Below are 8,048 nucleotides of genomic sequence, written 5' to 3'. Positions count from 1 at the left end.
TAATATTTATTTTATACGAATAATTAATTTAATAATTAATGTTTAATATATATGTAATATAATTAATTTGTATACGTAGATCATGTGCGTTATTATCATCTTTCGTATAGTTTTCTAGTTACGGTTGCATTATTTGTTAGGCAGATGTGCTCATCACTTCATCTTTCTCTTTGGAGAAAATTAAGCTGCCTTTAATTTGGGGTTTAGAATATCAAAAATAATAGAGAATTGAAGTTCATGTATAATAATATGTGTTTCATAATTTTGTTAAACTAAAAACAAAAAATACAACAAAACGAAACAATCCTTAGTGTTTCGGGGTGGCTAAAAACCTAACAACAATTAAGTGGATTGTGTGATTGACTTTGTGAAAACAAGTGGAGGCCCATTAGCTTGAACATATTATTCACGTAATTTTAATTATTCAAGTTTTCACACAATTTTAATTATTCAAGTTTTGACACAATTGCATATTATTATATTCACGATATTCATTTGACTTCTCTAATAACGGTCATATTATATTGTTATTTATTACCGACCACCATTTCCATGCTCCCCATAAGTCACGAGGACTTACATAGTTAAACCCATGGCAGACCACCAGTACACCCTTACCCTCCACCATATACACACAGGATCATTTATGTTAGGAGTGTGCATGGGTCGGGTGAAACCGGGTTTGATGTGACCCAGACTTGACCCGAAATATATATCGGACCTATTTGGTAGACCCGAACCCGATCCTAGACCCGATGAAACCTATACACTTTCGGGCTACGATTATACCGGGTAAAACCGGGCCGTTAACATTATATTACATTGATACTTTCATATAAGTTAGCATGTAAAAATATTCAAATTTTCAATACTCCAACCATTATTTGACATGGTAAAATTCACTTAGAAAAATATAATAAGAACTAACTCTTCTCTAAAATTAAAGTATAACCATAATCAATACTAATATTGCCTAATAACACCAAATATTTAAATCAATACAAATAACACAAGATTATGCATTAGTCTAAAGTCTTATGCATTTTAAACATAAAACATTAACTTATAGTCTTATATATAATGACTAATAACACAAAATATTAAGGTTTACAATACTTAAATTTCACATAATAATAGCCATCATCCGTCACTAATAACACAAAATATTAATTGTGTATGATGACCGGGCCACCCGGGCGATTTCGGGTGACCCAAGCTATGGCCCGGACCCGACCCGAAATAATGACCGAGTCTACTTTTGAGACTCATACCCGACCCTAAACCCGATGAAATCACATTAAATTAGCCCCTAAAATGTTCGGGACCGGGCCGGATCTTCGGGCTGGGCCGGGCCATGCACACCCCTAATTTATGCAAGTAACTTACTTAACTTAGAAAGTCACGCGTGATAACTTTTTATACATAAGAGGAAAGTTAGAAATCTAGTTTTTTTCGGTAATTAATTAACGAGGAGTGCTAGAAGTCAGCAAGTTGGCCATCAATAATATTTTTAATGGTGTGAGATTACATTAATGGTGAAAGATCACTCACTTTTCTTTTAATGGTTAAGCGTTGGCCAGATTGCTAAAAAAGTGCTGGTTCCCTAAACTTTTTCTTAATTAATAATAGTTAAAAGTATATACTAAAAATATATTGTTGGATTATTAAATTAAAAAATTAAATTAATAATTAAAAATATTAGTTAAAAATAATAAATTTTGTTGAAGCTTAAATTTGTTTTCTATATATAAAATATGCTCTTTTTTTTCTCTTTTACCATTAAGAATTTATATGATAATGTAAATTCCATCCGTTTCAAATCTTATAAAAGAATAAACATTGTCTTTCAATAAAATTTTCCTCTCTAATATCCACAGAATCTAGCATGACACTCTTTTGTTAAAAGATGAGTAAAATATTTATTATGTTGATCAACCTTGTATTAATGAATTAAATGATATTATTTAATGATCAAACATTGAATTAATTTTGAGCAAGTTTTTGGCATTTTTTTATGGTGTTTGCTACGGTACGACGATAAATTTATACGTATTAATACAATAAAAATATGGACAAATTAAAATACGACATGTGGATTATATTTTTCACGTCAATAATTATTATTATTTTTTTAAATACATATTATATCAATAATTTTACTAAATTACCCTTATACTTCTCTTCTTCTTGCAAATGATTGTATACATTTATATCTAGAAACGACAAATGAATTAAAATTTGTCAGCTCAATTCGTATAACTCGCCTAAAAAGGCGAGTTGAGTTAAAAATTTAAAATCGGTAAATTTAAAAAGTTTGCCTAATCTGTTTTGTCTAATCTGTAGGCTTTTTAGTAGGTTTTGATGGAGTAGGATGGACTTTTTCGGTAAATCGGACATTTTTTTGTCAGGGCTGTCTTTTTATAAATTTCTATAATATTTAATAATATGATGAAGATGATAATTGAAGGTGTTCTAAGTAGTGGTGCACAGACCCGGCCCGGCCCGAAGGTCCGGCCCGGTCCCGAACACTTTTGGGGCTAATTTTGTGTGATTTCATCGGGTTTAGGGTCGGGTAAGGGTCTCAAAAATAGACCCGGTCATTATTTCGGGTCGGGTCCGGGTCATAGCTCGGGTCACCCGAAGTCGGTCCGGTGACCCGATCATCATACACAATTAATATTTTGTATTATTAGTGATGGATCATGACTATTCTTATGTGGAATTTAAGTATTGTAAATCTTAATATTTTGTGTTATTAGTCATTATAAAACTATAAGTTAATGTTTTATGTTTATAATGCATAAGACTTTAGACTAATGCATAATATTGTGTTATTTGTATTGATTTAAATATTTGGTATTATTAGACAATATTAGTATTAATTGTGGTTATACTTTAGTATTAATTGTGGTTATGCTTTAATTTTGAAGAATGGTTGGTTCTTGTTATATTTTTCTAAGTGAATTTTACCATGTTAAATAATGGTTGGAGTCTTGAAAATTTGGATATTTTTACATGCTAGCTTACAAGAAGGTATCAACGTAATGTAATGTTAACGGCCCGGTTTTCACCCGGTTTTTACCCGGTATAATTGTGGTCCGAAAGTGTATTGGTTTCATCGGGTCTAGGGCCGGGTTCGGATCTAATAAATAGACCCGGTGTATATTTCGGGTCGGATCTGGGTCACATCAAACCCAGCTTTACCCGGCCCATGTGCACCCCTAGTTCTAAGTTATATTTTAGATTATATTTTACATTTGATTGATTATAAACTTAAAGATAGGGGTGGCAAGCGGAAAAACCCGCCCACCCCGCCAAAAGTCCATCCCACTCCATCTCATGAGGCGGTCCTGAAATTTTACTCTGCCCCGCTTAACAGTGGGCTGGCGGATCAAGCCCGCCAAATCTCCTTTTTTATTAAGTATTAAATAATATATATAATTTCATAACCATTTTAATAAATTTATAATTTCTAAAGACAAAAACAAATTATAATTTCTAAATTCACAAATATTAAAGTTTTTATAATTATAAATATATAATAAATATAATCATAAACCAAGTTTTTGAAACAAAATAATAAAATCAACATTGTCCAAAGTAAAATAAATATTGTCCAAAACATATAATTAAAGATCTACAAGTTTAGAACATAATCAATCAAATGTAGAACATAATCCAAAACAGTAAATTAGAACATTCTCAAAAAAACCCTGAGCCTGACACGGAAGTCCGCCCCGCCAAAGTACAGTTCAAGCAGTGCGGATTAGACGGGCTTTCAATGTGTGGCGGTCTCAATTTTTCAGACCGACCCGTCTTTTTTGGCTGGTTACGCGAGCTTGTTCGGCGGATTTAGGCCCGTTTGCCACCCCCTACTTTGGGGTGTTCATGGGTCGGGTGAAACTGAGTTTGTCATAACCTAGACCCGGCACTAAATATACACCGGGTCTATTTTTTATATCCTAACCCGGCCCTAAACCCAATGAAACCTAAACATTTTTTGCCACAACTATACCGGGTCCAAACCGGGTCTTTAAAGCTTTAACAATAATTTATAAAGAAACTTATTTATGATGTGCTTATTTATAAAGAAGAAACTTGTTACCGAAAAGTTGATATCCGTATTTGAACTTGAATTTGTCCATAAATTCTAATTTGCTGGTTCTTTTATCTATTTTCTAATTCAACAAGTGTGATTAAAAATAAAACAATAAGCTTATAATTAATATAACATAATATTAAAATTAATTTAAAACATATATATCTTTTTTAGTTTCCTTAGAGTGCACATAGGTCGGGTGAAGTATGGTTCGCCGCGTCTTGACCCGAATTCGACCCGAAATAATGATGGGTCTATTTTTAATACCCTTACCCGATCATAGATCCGGTGAAATCACACCAAATTAGTCCCTAAAATGTTCGGAGTCGGGCCGGGCCATGTGCATCCTACCCCTACTTAAAGATGTTTAATTATATGTTTTGGACAATATTTGTTTTGTTTTGGATAATATTGGTTTTATTATTTTATTTTAAATAAATTGATTAATTATGTTTATTACATATTTATAATTATAAAAATTTTAATGTTTGTGAATTTAAAATTTATATTTTTTTTATAATTTTAAAAATTATAAATTTATTGAAATAGTTATGAAATTATTATATATATTGTTTATATTAATGGTTTATATAAAAGGAAAAAAAAATTTGACAGACTTAACCTACTAATCTACCAGTAAATTTGACAACTTACCATATGATGGACTTTTGGTGAGACGGAACAAATTTTTTTATTTGTCCATTCTAAATCACATTTTAGTAAAATGATAATGTTAGAAAAATAAAAAAATAGTAAGAATTTACTTTATTACTAAATATTGTCAGTAAAAATAGTGTGCATTATCGTTCAATCAATATATTGGAAAATCTAAGCACATGTCTTTTGGATACGGTACAACAAATTTCGTTTTCCATCATTATATGAATATCCATTGCCTTTAATGGATGTCACAGTCCATCACTAACCCCGATTGCAAAGAAGGGCCCCTTATCCTCATTAATTATTTATTGGCATGCCCTACTAATTAGATCCATCTTCGTTTAGGCTTTGTTTGGATAGAGAAAAAAAAAAGAAAAGAAAGATAATAAAAGAAAAAAAAAATGAGAGAAAAAAAATAGAAAGAAGAGTAAAATTATTTATGTGTTATTTGGATGAAGAAAAAATAGATGAAAAGAAAATAAGAAGAATATTTTTTTTTGTTTGGATAGAAAAAAATAATAAAAAAATTATCATGGTATAAAATTACATTAATATTCTTATAATAAAATAAAGTATAAATATTTTATTTCATTTTATAAATATTTAAAATATTATAATTTTATATATTTAATTTAAATTTTTTATTTAATACATATATAATATTTAAATATAAATTTTTATTATAATAATATATTAAAAATAAATTTATATTGATAATTATTAATAATATAACTATGGACAATATTATAAATACACAAAAATAATCTTTCTCTTCTTGTTTTCTTGTTTGTTATGAATGAAAAATTTTTTTGGTATATTTTTATTATTTTTGGTATCTAAACAAAAAAAAAAAATTTTTATTTATTTTTTCTTCCATTCTTTTTCTTTTCTCTTATTTTCCTTTGAACCAAACACAGTGTTAATGAATTCGTTGAAGGTTATGGGTTTGGTTTCTTTAACAAGATCACCATCTCTAATTTTCCTATTTTATTTATATTTTATTAAAAACTAGCTATTTTTATTCATAAAAAATTAAAATACCGATAAAATTATATATAACAGATCAAAATTAACGTTTTATCCATTAAAAAATACAATCCATATCACAAAAATATCAAAATGTTAAATTTTGATTGACACTGATAAAAAATTATCCAAATATTTTAAATTATCCTCGTCTTTTCTACTACTATTATCATTAGGGTCCATCTAGTGTACAGATGTAGATGTATAGATTTTTTATTTTTTGTGGTTGTTAAAAGCGTATCACTAAAAGTGTTGCTTAAAGAGAAAGTGTTACCCTTAATCGTTAACTTGGCTCTGATACCAATTTTTAAAATCGTCTTTTCTTTTAATTTTTTTTTTTTGAAATTTCTATTAACTCTTCGAATAAATTTATAATTTGTATAGATTTGATTGGTGGTGCTTTATTTAAATGATTTGCCAAATCATAATCAAAAGTTTTGACCATTTCTGCTATTACTAGTATTTATAATTCTATTTTTATAGTTTTTTTCAATCTTGTTTTAGTTTATAATATTCTTTTTTGCATGGATTATTGTATATAAAATCTTTTATCTGTTTGTCTTTTTCTTTAATATAATTTCTCAAATCTTCAAAAACCTCTTTTATTTCTACACTTTCTGTTGTTTCTAAATATCTTTTTAATTTTTCAACTTCATTCTCCATTTTTTCTTTTAACAGTTTTAATTCTTTTAAGTCATAATATGGTTTTCCAGACATTTATAAATTTTTTAAGTTTAACTCTAACTTGTTTATATTTATTCTTATTTCTATCCTTTTTATTATAAGGTCATTAATTTCGATCTGAAGATTATTTAATTCCCTTTTATATTCCTTTATTTTGTTTTTTAATTTTTTCGCCCTTTTTCTTTTTATTTTATTTTCTGGTCTTTCAATCTTTGTATGCCTCATTATTTATTTTAGAATTTTTGCAAATTCTATCATCGATTCATCACTATTTTCTAGAGATTATATCATTTTTTCTAACTCTTCAACTTCTCTTTTCAACTTGTCATAGATTATTTTTAGTGCTTCAAATGCTCTTTGATTTATTTCAGAAAACTGTAAATAATTCAACCGATTTTCTCTTTCAAAGAGCTCTTGTTTCTTGTCTTGATAAGTTACATATATTTTTTCTTTATTTATTGTCATAATTTAGTGTTTAAGGTTTCATTTAATTTTTCGACCTTTTTTGTTAATTCTTTTATTTCAGAATTTTCTTCTTTAATCTTTAACTTAGATAAACTTAAAGGACTATTAATTTTAGATTCTCTTATTTGAAAATTCGATGAAACTAATTTTTCTGATGGTTCTTTTAATAATAGAACTGGGTTTTCAATAGCTTTATATTTTGGTATTTCTGTTTTTACAATTTTCTGAAATAATTTATCGACATAAATTCTTTCTCTGTTTTTAAATATTATACTATGATGACTATTTGTTAAAGCATAATTTATTGCATATGTAATTGAAAATGGTTCATCGTCTTGTTCCATTAGATTCTTTCTGTGAAATTTATAAGCCAAACTTATAGATCTTTCAAGATTTTCAGTTGATAAAGGTATAGCATATCCAAGATGGGCATTGAATTTAACATTTACGTTTGCCAAGTTTCCATGAACAATTCCAATTATTTGATCTATTGGGTCATCAATAATTCTTTTGTCACAGATTGCTAAGCTTATTGGTGAATTAATTCATTTCATATATGTAGATTTGATTAAGACTTGTATAGTACTAATATGAATCCATCCAATTTTAGATCTTTTTTGTTGATCCTTAATTTTCTCAATTTGTTTACTCAATTCTTCATCATTTATCAAAGCTATTTCAAGTTCTCCATTGGCGGATTTTATCTTTATAGGGGCTTCAAGTTGAATTTTTCCATAGTATATTATATTTTTTCTATTAAAAACTTCTTTTAAAAGATTTTGTTTATTAAAATTTTCATTTGATTTGAGATTTAATTCTGTTTTTAGAACAGTCTGTTTTTCATTATCTAATAAAGCAGTTAATCTATAATAATCAGATTCTTCTGTTAATTCTAAACTTTCTAAATAATTCATAATTGAAAGACTAGGATGAAGATGTACCTTTCTGGAGAAAAACTTCCTTTATTTAGTATATTTTACATAAGGTGTTTTTATCTCCAGAGGGGAGATTGTAGATGCTAACTCCAGAGGGGAGTTTAGAATTATTTTTTCCTAAGGGAATTCTTCCTCAAACTATAGAATCGCCTTGGCAGCTTCCTCCTTGCTCTCCTAGC

Source organism: Arachis hypogaea, chromosome 13, assembly GCF_003086295.3.
Source record: "Arachis hypogaea cultivar Tifrunner chromosome 13, arahy.Tifrunner.gnm2.J5K5, whole genome shotgun sequence".
Taxonomy (NCBI): Eukaryota; Viridiplantae; Streptophyta; class Magnoliopsida; order Fabales; family Fabaceae; genus Arachis; species Arachis hypogaea.
The sequence above is the reverse complement of the archived record's forward strand: the minus strand, read 5'-3'. Positions refer to the sequence as shown.